Genomic DNA, 7,850 nt, shown 5'->3' on the forward strand with positions numbered 1-7,850 from the left:
TTATTGTTAAAAATGTTTAGTGTTATTTTCTTTAAACACATTTTTCTATTTAAAATCTCCATAACATTGCCGCTACAAGGATGTGAATTCAAATCACTTTATTTTCAGAAATACAAACATCAAACCACTAGATCGTTATATAGTTATAGTTATGATAAAAAATTATTTAGTATTCATGTACTTATAGCTTAATCAACGATATCTACGTATCGTATAAATAAATTTTATAGCGTGGCAAGCAATATGAACGTTATATAAATCCACTCTAGCTTGTTTGCATCATGTGAACAAGAACGTTTATATTTAGATTTTATTTATTAGGCTTTAAAATCTTTGATCTCTATGTAACAGGTAAATAGAATAATAAGAATGTATGTTAGCCTAAAGGCTAAAACTGTTGTTTTTAGTAATATGATATAGAAATAAGTAAGACCAAGCGTAATGGAGAGTTTTGGGAAGCGTTTTGGCCCAAAACCCCAAAACCTCGGGAAACACCGCCCCCTCCCTTCGGGCGTTTCGGGCTTCAAATAGTCACCCAATATTACGTACACAATAAGTGAAAACAACCAACAGAGATAGAAGATGAAGGGTGCTTTGGCTTTTTGGGTTATACTCACTACACTTTGTTTAATAAGTCCTCAAAAATCATTAACATTGTATTCTTGAGTTTTTTATTTAGGGGTTTAGAAAAGAAAAGATATGAAAATCTTTTTTGTTTCATTCTTGAGTTTTTTTATTTAAAGAAAAAAAAGAGAATGGAAAGAAAAATTAGGCATTTTTTCCTTCAAAACTTTCCTACCAAATATGGCCGGATTGTTAAGGAAAATTTATATATTACTAATTTACCCATCTTTTCCTTGCCATCTAACTCAAGAATTAGGGCATATTTGTAAAGTTACAATTTTTTTTCCTATCTTTTTCTTTCTATCTAACTCAAAAATGTAATTAACACTTTCTTTCTTTTCTTTTATTTTAACTCGAGAATGTCCTTTAAGTATATAATTTCTTTTCCTTTTTTCCCTTATCCAATCTTATTATTTATTTTCTTATATTTTAAATCCGAGGATGCAGTGTAAAACCAAACAAGACGGTTGGTTTGGCTGGGTTGGTTTGTCTGGTTGGATATCCAAGTGGTATGGATTTCTCATGATTTGACGTTTTTAATAATGGCTATTGGAAACTGAATTGACTATTTAAGCTATATCAATTTGACAATTTATTTTAAAAAGATGTAGTTATGCATGTGTATTGTAATTATAACTATAAATCGTTATTATTATTTTAAAATTTTATATATAAACTAATGTTAAAAGTCTTCTGCATTTTGCTTAAGTGTTTCTTATAATGGGGTTTGATTATTGTGGTTCGATAGAAGACTAAAGAAAAATAAATAATAATTTTAATTTTAATTAAACCAATACACATCAATCAATATGTCAAGGGATGCTAATCAATATGTCACAGGAAGGATTTTGCATAGGTTGAAGGGTTGCCGTGCTACCTCTCAACTTTCTTATCAAAGTATATTTTTAGTTTAATTTTATCTACGAACACAAATTTTTTACCCATGCTACCCCTTAATTTTTCTTCTAGATTCGCTGCTAAATGCAACTTGAACACACAACCATATTGTGATTCAATAAAATGGTGAGACATATGCAATAGATCGACGCTAGGGTACGGGTCACACGAGATTGTTGTATGATTCCATTGTTGATCAGTTTCTTCTATTTGATGATATAATGGAAACAAGTAAGGATGTAATACCTGATAATCCAGTGATGTTGGAGATCGACATCTTCTTAATCTGATTCGGTTCCCCTTTAGGGTGTATCGGTTAGGATGGAGTTATGTGTTCTTGATGAACACGATTTGAGAGAGAGAGTTGTGGGGTGACTCTGAGGTGTTATGATTAGCCAATTAACCAACCTTTTACTCTCTAATTATCTCTCTATATATATACACCCAAGGGGAAACCTTTTAATTAGTCTTAAGGGTAAAAGCGTCCATCAAGCTTTTACCTATTATCTAATAAGGCTTATGATATTATTTGATCAATTATAATAATATAAATAATCATAAGGGCCATAAATAAATATATAAATATATTTATTCTAACATTCTCCCACTTGGCCGAGTGATTATTTATTATGAGCATTAGGTAAGCCTGCGCAGGAATTAATACTCATTTTAGTTCTAAACCCAAATGTAGCAGAGAAATACAGTCATTGAATCAGTAATCGAAACAAGACCCCCATTAATCATACTACAATCCAAATTTAAAACTTAACATTAGGATCAAATCATTCCCTTAATTTTGACTTACATATTAGTGTCTATATGTCATTAGGCTAGCGTGAACATATTAAGAGACAAGTAAATCAAGTAAGTGAGGAAACTTTTATTAATAAACGTAAGTAAGTACAATATGCCATTAAATAAGATCTTTAAATAAGCCCATTCTCGAAACAAATTCTTCGAATACTTTAGATGGGAGACCTTTTGTCATCGGATCCGCAAGCATATCTTTAGTACTTATATACTCAATACAAAGATTATTTTCCTCAATTCGTTCACGTACGAACAAAAACTTTGTATCAAGAAATAGTCCAGCGCCAGTCGAACTGTTACTGTTCGAGAAACTAACGGCAGCTGAGTTATCACAGTAAAGCTTCAATGGTCTAGAAATGGAATTGACAATTTTGAGTCCAGTGACAAGATTCCTAAGCAACATTCCCTGACAGGTAGCGTTGTAAACAGCTATGTATTCTGCCATCATGGTAGAAGTTGCAGTCAACTGTTGTTTATGACTCTTCCATGAAATAGGTCCGCCTGCTAACATAAAGATATACCCTGAAGTGGATTTCGTATCATCTTTGCATTTAGCAAAGTCAGAGTCAGAATAACCCACCACTTCCAAATGATCACTTCTTCTATAAGTCAAATTATAGTCTTTCGTCCCTTGCAGATATCTTAAGACCTTCTTAGCTGCTTTCCAATGAGCCAGACCAGGATTAGTCTGATAACGCCCAAGCATTCCAGTGATGTAGGCGATATCTGGACGAGTACAAACCTGAGCATACATAAGGCTTCCAACTACTGATGCATAAGGTATCATTCTCATTTGCGCCTTTTCAGCCTCTGTTTTCGGACTTTGGAATGAGCCAAAAACATCTCCTTTAACTACTGGAGCTGCAGAGGGGTTGCAATCTTTCATGTTGTAACGGGTTAGGACACGCTCAATGTAGGCCCTTTGGGATAGACCTAAGATCCCATTGTGTCTATCTCGGTGTATTTCGATGCCAATAACGTAAGAAGCCTCTCCGAGATCCTTCATGTCAAAATTTCGCGAAAGTAAGCGCTTCGACTCACACAACATGTCTAAGCTATTACTTGCCAGTAGAATGTCATCTACGTAAAGGACAAGAATAGTAAAATTGCTCCCACTCATCTTGAGGTAGGTGCATTGATCCACTTGATTTTTTTCGAAACCCTGTTTCTTCATGACTTCATCAAACTTTAGATACCATTGACGCGATGCTTGCTTTAGCCCGTATATAGATTTCTTTAACTTGCAGACTAAGTGTTCTTGCCCTTTGGGTTTGAAACCTTCAGGCTGTGTCATGAACACGTCCTCATCCAAGTCACCATTAAGGAAAGCAGTTTTGACATCCATCTGATGTAGCTCCAAATCATAATGAGCTACTAGAGCCATGACAATCCTTAAAGAATCTTTTCGAGAAACTGGAGAAAAGGTCTCTTGATAATCGATTCCCTCTTTCTGAGTATAGCCTTTTGCAACCAATCTCGCCTTATAGCGTTCAACGTTTCCATTCGGATCCAGTTTTGTTTTGAAGACCCATTTACATCCTACGGGTTTGACACCGCTGGGTAATTCAACCAAATCCCAAACGTCATTTTGCTTCATGGATTCAAGCTCGTCAGTCATAGCTTTATTCCAATTAGAAGATTGATCACTGTTAATGGCTTCATGATAAGAGGTAGGATCATTAAGCTTTCCATCATCCATTTCTTCAGCTTCAGCCAGAAAGGTTACATAATCACCAAAATTAGTAGGCTTTTTGGGCCTAGATGACCTTCTGGGTTGATTATCGGGTTCAGCATTGTGTTGATATTGATCGTTTAATGTGACTTCATTTTCTGGTATGATAAGTTCTGTAGAATTTGGTGCAGTGACATGCGGTGCAGCATTGAGTACAAGAGGAGTAATCGGAGTTAATGTGAGCGAGGAATCCCTCTCCCCCGCGTCTTGTGCTTCTTGCAAATCAGCATTAGGATTTTCACTGCTCCCACTGACCTTAAAATCCTCAAGGAATGCGGCACGCCTGGTTTCTACAATTCTAGTAATGTGAGAAGGACAATAGAAGCGATAACCCTTTGAGTGATCAGGATAGCCGATAAAGAAACAGCTGATCGTTTTCGGGTCAAGTTTCTTTAGAAAAGGATTATAAAGCTTTGCTTCAGCAAGACAGCCCCATACTTTCATATATCTTAGATTCGGTTTCCTCCCTGTCCAAAGTTCATAAGGAGTTTTAGGGACAGATTTGGAAGGAACCCTATTTAGTATATGAACAGCTGTCTTTAAGGCCTCAGTCCAGAGAAATTGAGGTAAATTAGAGTTGGCCAACATACTGCGAACCATGTTCATTAGGGTTCTATTTCTTCTCTCAGCAACACCGTTCTGCTGAGGAGTACCGGGCATGGTATATTGGTTCACAATCCCCTGGCTTTTACAAAATTCATAAAATGGGCCAGGAGCTTGTCCAATGTCAGTATGTCTACCATAATACTCACCTCCTCTATCTGATCGAACAACTTTAATTTGAAGACCTAATTGTTTTTCAACTTCAGTTTTATAGTCTTTAAAAGTTGTTAATGATTCAGATTTTTCCTTAATGAGATACAAATACATGTAGCGTGAATAATCATCAATGAAAGTGATAAATGAATTATGTCCAGTTATGTGACATCTGCCCTGATCCGACCCGACCCAGGTACCCGTTTCTCTGACCCGATCTCTTTCTTTTATGATTTAATATTTATTTATACTTATATTTTACTTTTAATAATAATAATATATTTTCCTTCCCGCCTTTTTCTCTCTCTTTCTTTCCGCCGTCCCCTCCCCCTTCCTTCTCTCTTTCCGCCTTCTTTTCCCTCTTGTCGCCGTCCCGCCCTTAAGCCTTGTTTCCCTCAACTCTTTGCTTGTCCTTTGGTTCTTCCCGCCTAAGGATGTCTGCAGCTCCACGCGCCAGACTCCTTACATGGAAGCCTGCGTGAAGACATCTTGTTCCTGCGATGCGTGAAGAGAACTCTTCTCGCAGCGCGCTAAGAATGCATGTTCTTCCCGCAATGCGCTAAGAATGTATGTTCTTCCCGCGATGCGCTTAGAATTCTAGTTCACGCAGCGCGTTAAGGATGTGATTCTTCCCGCAGTGCGCTAAGGGTTGTTGTGCCAGCCTTCGCGCTCGCGCACTCAGCCTTCCCGCGCTTAACCCTTGTATCTTCTGTTTAAATCTAGCCGTTTGCTTTTGGGTTGCCTTTTCTTCTGAGCTGTTGACCTAACCTATCTAATGTCTGAATAGTTACTTTCGGCGCAGCATGCGTACCAACCCCATTGGTTGACAGATAAAGTGACTGACATAATCTTTTGAGATCTGCTTTTGCCATGCTTGACCAGTACCTTTATCTGATCCGCCCATGCTTTTTACTGTTCCCTGACAGCTTTATCTTGCCTCTGCAGCTGCCATATCTTCCATATCTTTTGCTTTTTGGATTCTTATGCTTTTTGATATCTTTTGCTTGATCCTGTTAAAGATCTTTTCCCCTTTTTCTGGATTTGTGTCTCCTAGGGTTTTCCTATAAATAATAATAATATTTTCATAACACATCACACACAAACACTTAATCTCTCCTGTTCTCTTGCTCCTTGCTCTCTCTGCCGTCTTCCTCTCCTGCCTCCGTCTTCCTCCCTGTTCTTCCCTGCTTTTCCGGTAATATATATATATTATATATAATAATTTACTTATTAATTATGCTAACTTATAATCAAGACTTAAAACAGATCATTAAAACAATAATCTTATTTATAGGTTAACTTGTGCTTGTTTAAAGTTGGTTCTTGCTTTATCTTTCACCGCATCGTTTATCAAGTGAGTTATCTCGTATCTAATCCCTTTTTATTTTAAACGCTTTGGGATGTTCATGTGTTCATACAAAACTTGAGTCTTAAACTGTTTATGAACTTTAGTCGCGCAGTATCCCATGTGTTGAGGACGTAGACTTGGCTGTTTATTTGTATGTGTGGATCATTAACCGTATGGACGGTCTATTCCGCAGTTTTCATGGTACCATTAGATGAACACGGGAGAACATTCGTTTATGATTTTCTCTTTTGTTTACACATGCACAGTTAGTCTTGTTTGTGAGCTCAATTGTGAGCACTGGCAGTCTTGTCTCTTAGAGTTGGTCCCGATCAGATTACACCCTTGTTGAAAACCAGACATACACATGTTGCGCGCAGATTTATTGTTACCTATGTATTGTATTAAACTTGATTTCTCACCAACACGCAAGTGTTTGACGTTTATTTTAACACATGTTCAGGTTTGCAGTAGCTGTTTTGGAGCTTGTGGACACGTAGGACGTTTTTACTTTTGGACCTAGAATTAAAATGTATCAAGACAAGTTAATGTTGTTTGAATGTTATAATTTATAATATATTGATTTATGTTTGATTTATGTTCTTTATTTTCCCCGCTGCGCGTGCGCGATAAAATGTGTATTAATAAATATTGACACCAATAGTGTCGCGAGTAATGAAGCAATATGTGGCGCCCCGATGTATAATCCGCCTTTGGTCGGGGTGTTACAGATTGGTATCAGAGCTCGTTGACTTTAGGATAGGTGGTTAGACGTAACGGCCTAGAATACCTAAGAGTCCCTTCTCGCGCATGAGAGAAATCTCATGTTTGCGCGCTTATTGTTAATTACTCGTTATTTATAAATATGCTCGCACTTGCGCAGTATATGATTTTATGTTTTATTTCGCGATATTTCGATTTTTGTTGAATTTCGATTTTTATTGATTTTTCTTACATATTCGTTTGTTGGGATTGAAAATCCGAAAAGTCATGGTGATACATGAATAGTTGATTTTCAATTTCCATTTACGATTATGTTCTGAGGTTGGAGACTTGAAAAGTCATGGTGATACATGAATTGTCAACCTCCAACACTCGTTTTCTTGTATGTTTTATATTGAAGATTGAAAAGTCATGGTGATACATGAATCGTCAATCTCCAATACTCGTTTGCTCGTATATTTTAAATTGGGAATTCGGAAAGTCATGGTGATACATGAATTGTCGATTCTTGATTCAAATTTGTTACCTTTATTAAGTCTGCATTTAGGGTCATTTATTTTACTTTAACTTTTGACAGTAACTAACTCCGTGAAACCAAGCTTTATAAGATTAAAACTTTGCGCTAAAAACCAAGATATTAACTAAAATTAAAATTTTTATAGAATGCCTCCGCTATCTCGCCGATTTCAGAGAAGAGAAGCCTCGCGCATGCGTAGACAGCAACGTTCCCAGGAAATGGCCGCCGCAATAGCCCAAGCTTTGAGCCAAAACAATACCAATACCTCGAGTTATAACATTAAGTCCTTTAATGCGGGTAACCCTCCGAAGTTCACAGGTCTTGAAGGAGCCACCGTGATGCTCCAATGGCTCGAGAAGATTGAAAACACTTTCCTCCATACCCAATGCCCCTCAGACAGACGAACCCTATATGCTTCCAGCGTCCTGGAATCCAGAGCGCTTACA

The sequence above is a fragment of the Bidens hawaiensis genome, unplaced genomic scaffold, assembly GCF_021521415.1.
Source record: "Bidens hawaiensis isolate Kalapana, Puna unplaced genomic scaffold, B.hawaiensis_p1.1 tig00021016_1, whole genome shotgun sequence".
NCBI lineage: Eukaryota > Viridiplantae > Streptophyta > Magnoliopsida > Asterales > Asteraceae > Bidens > Bidens hawaiensis.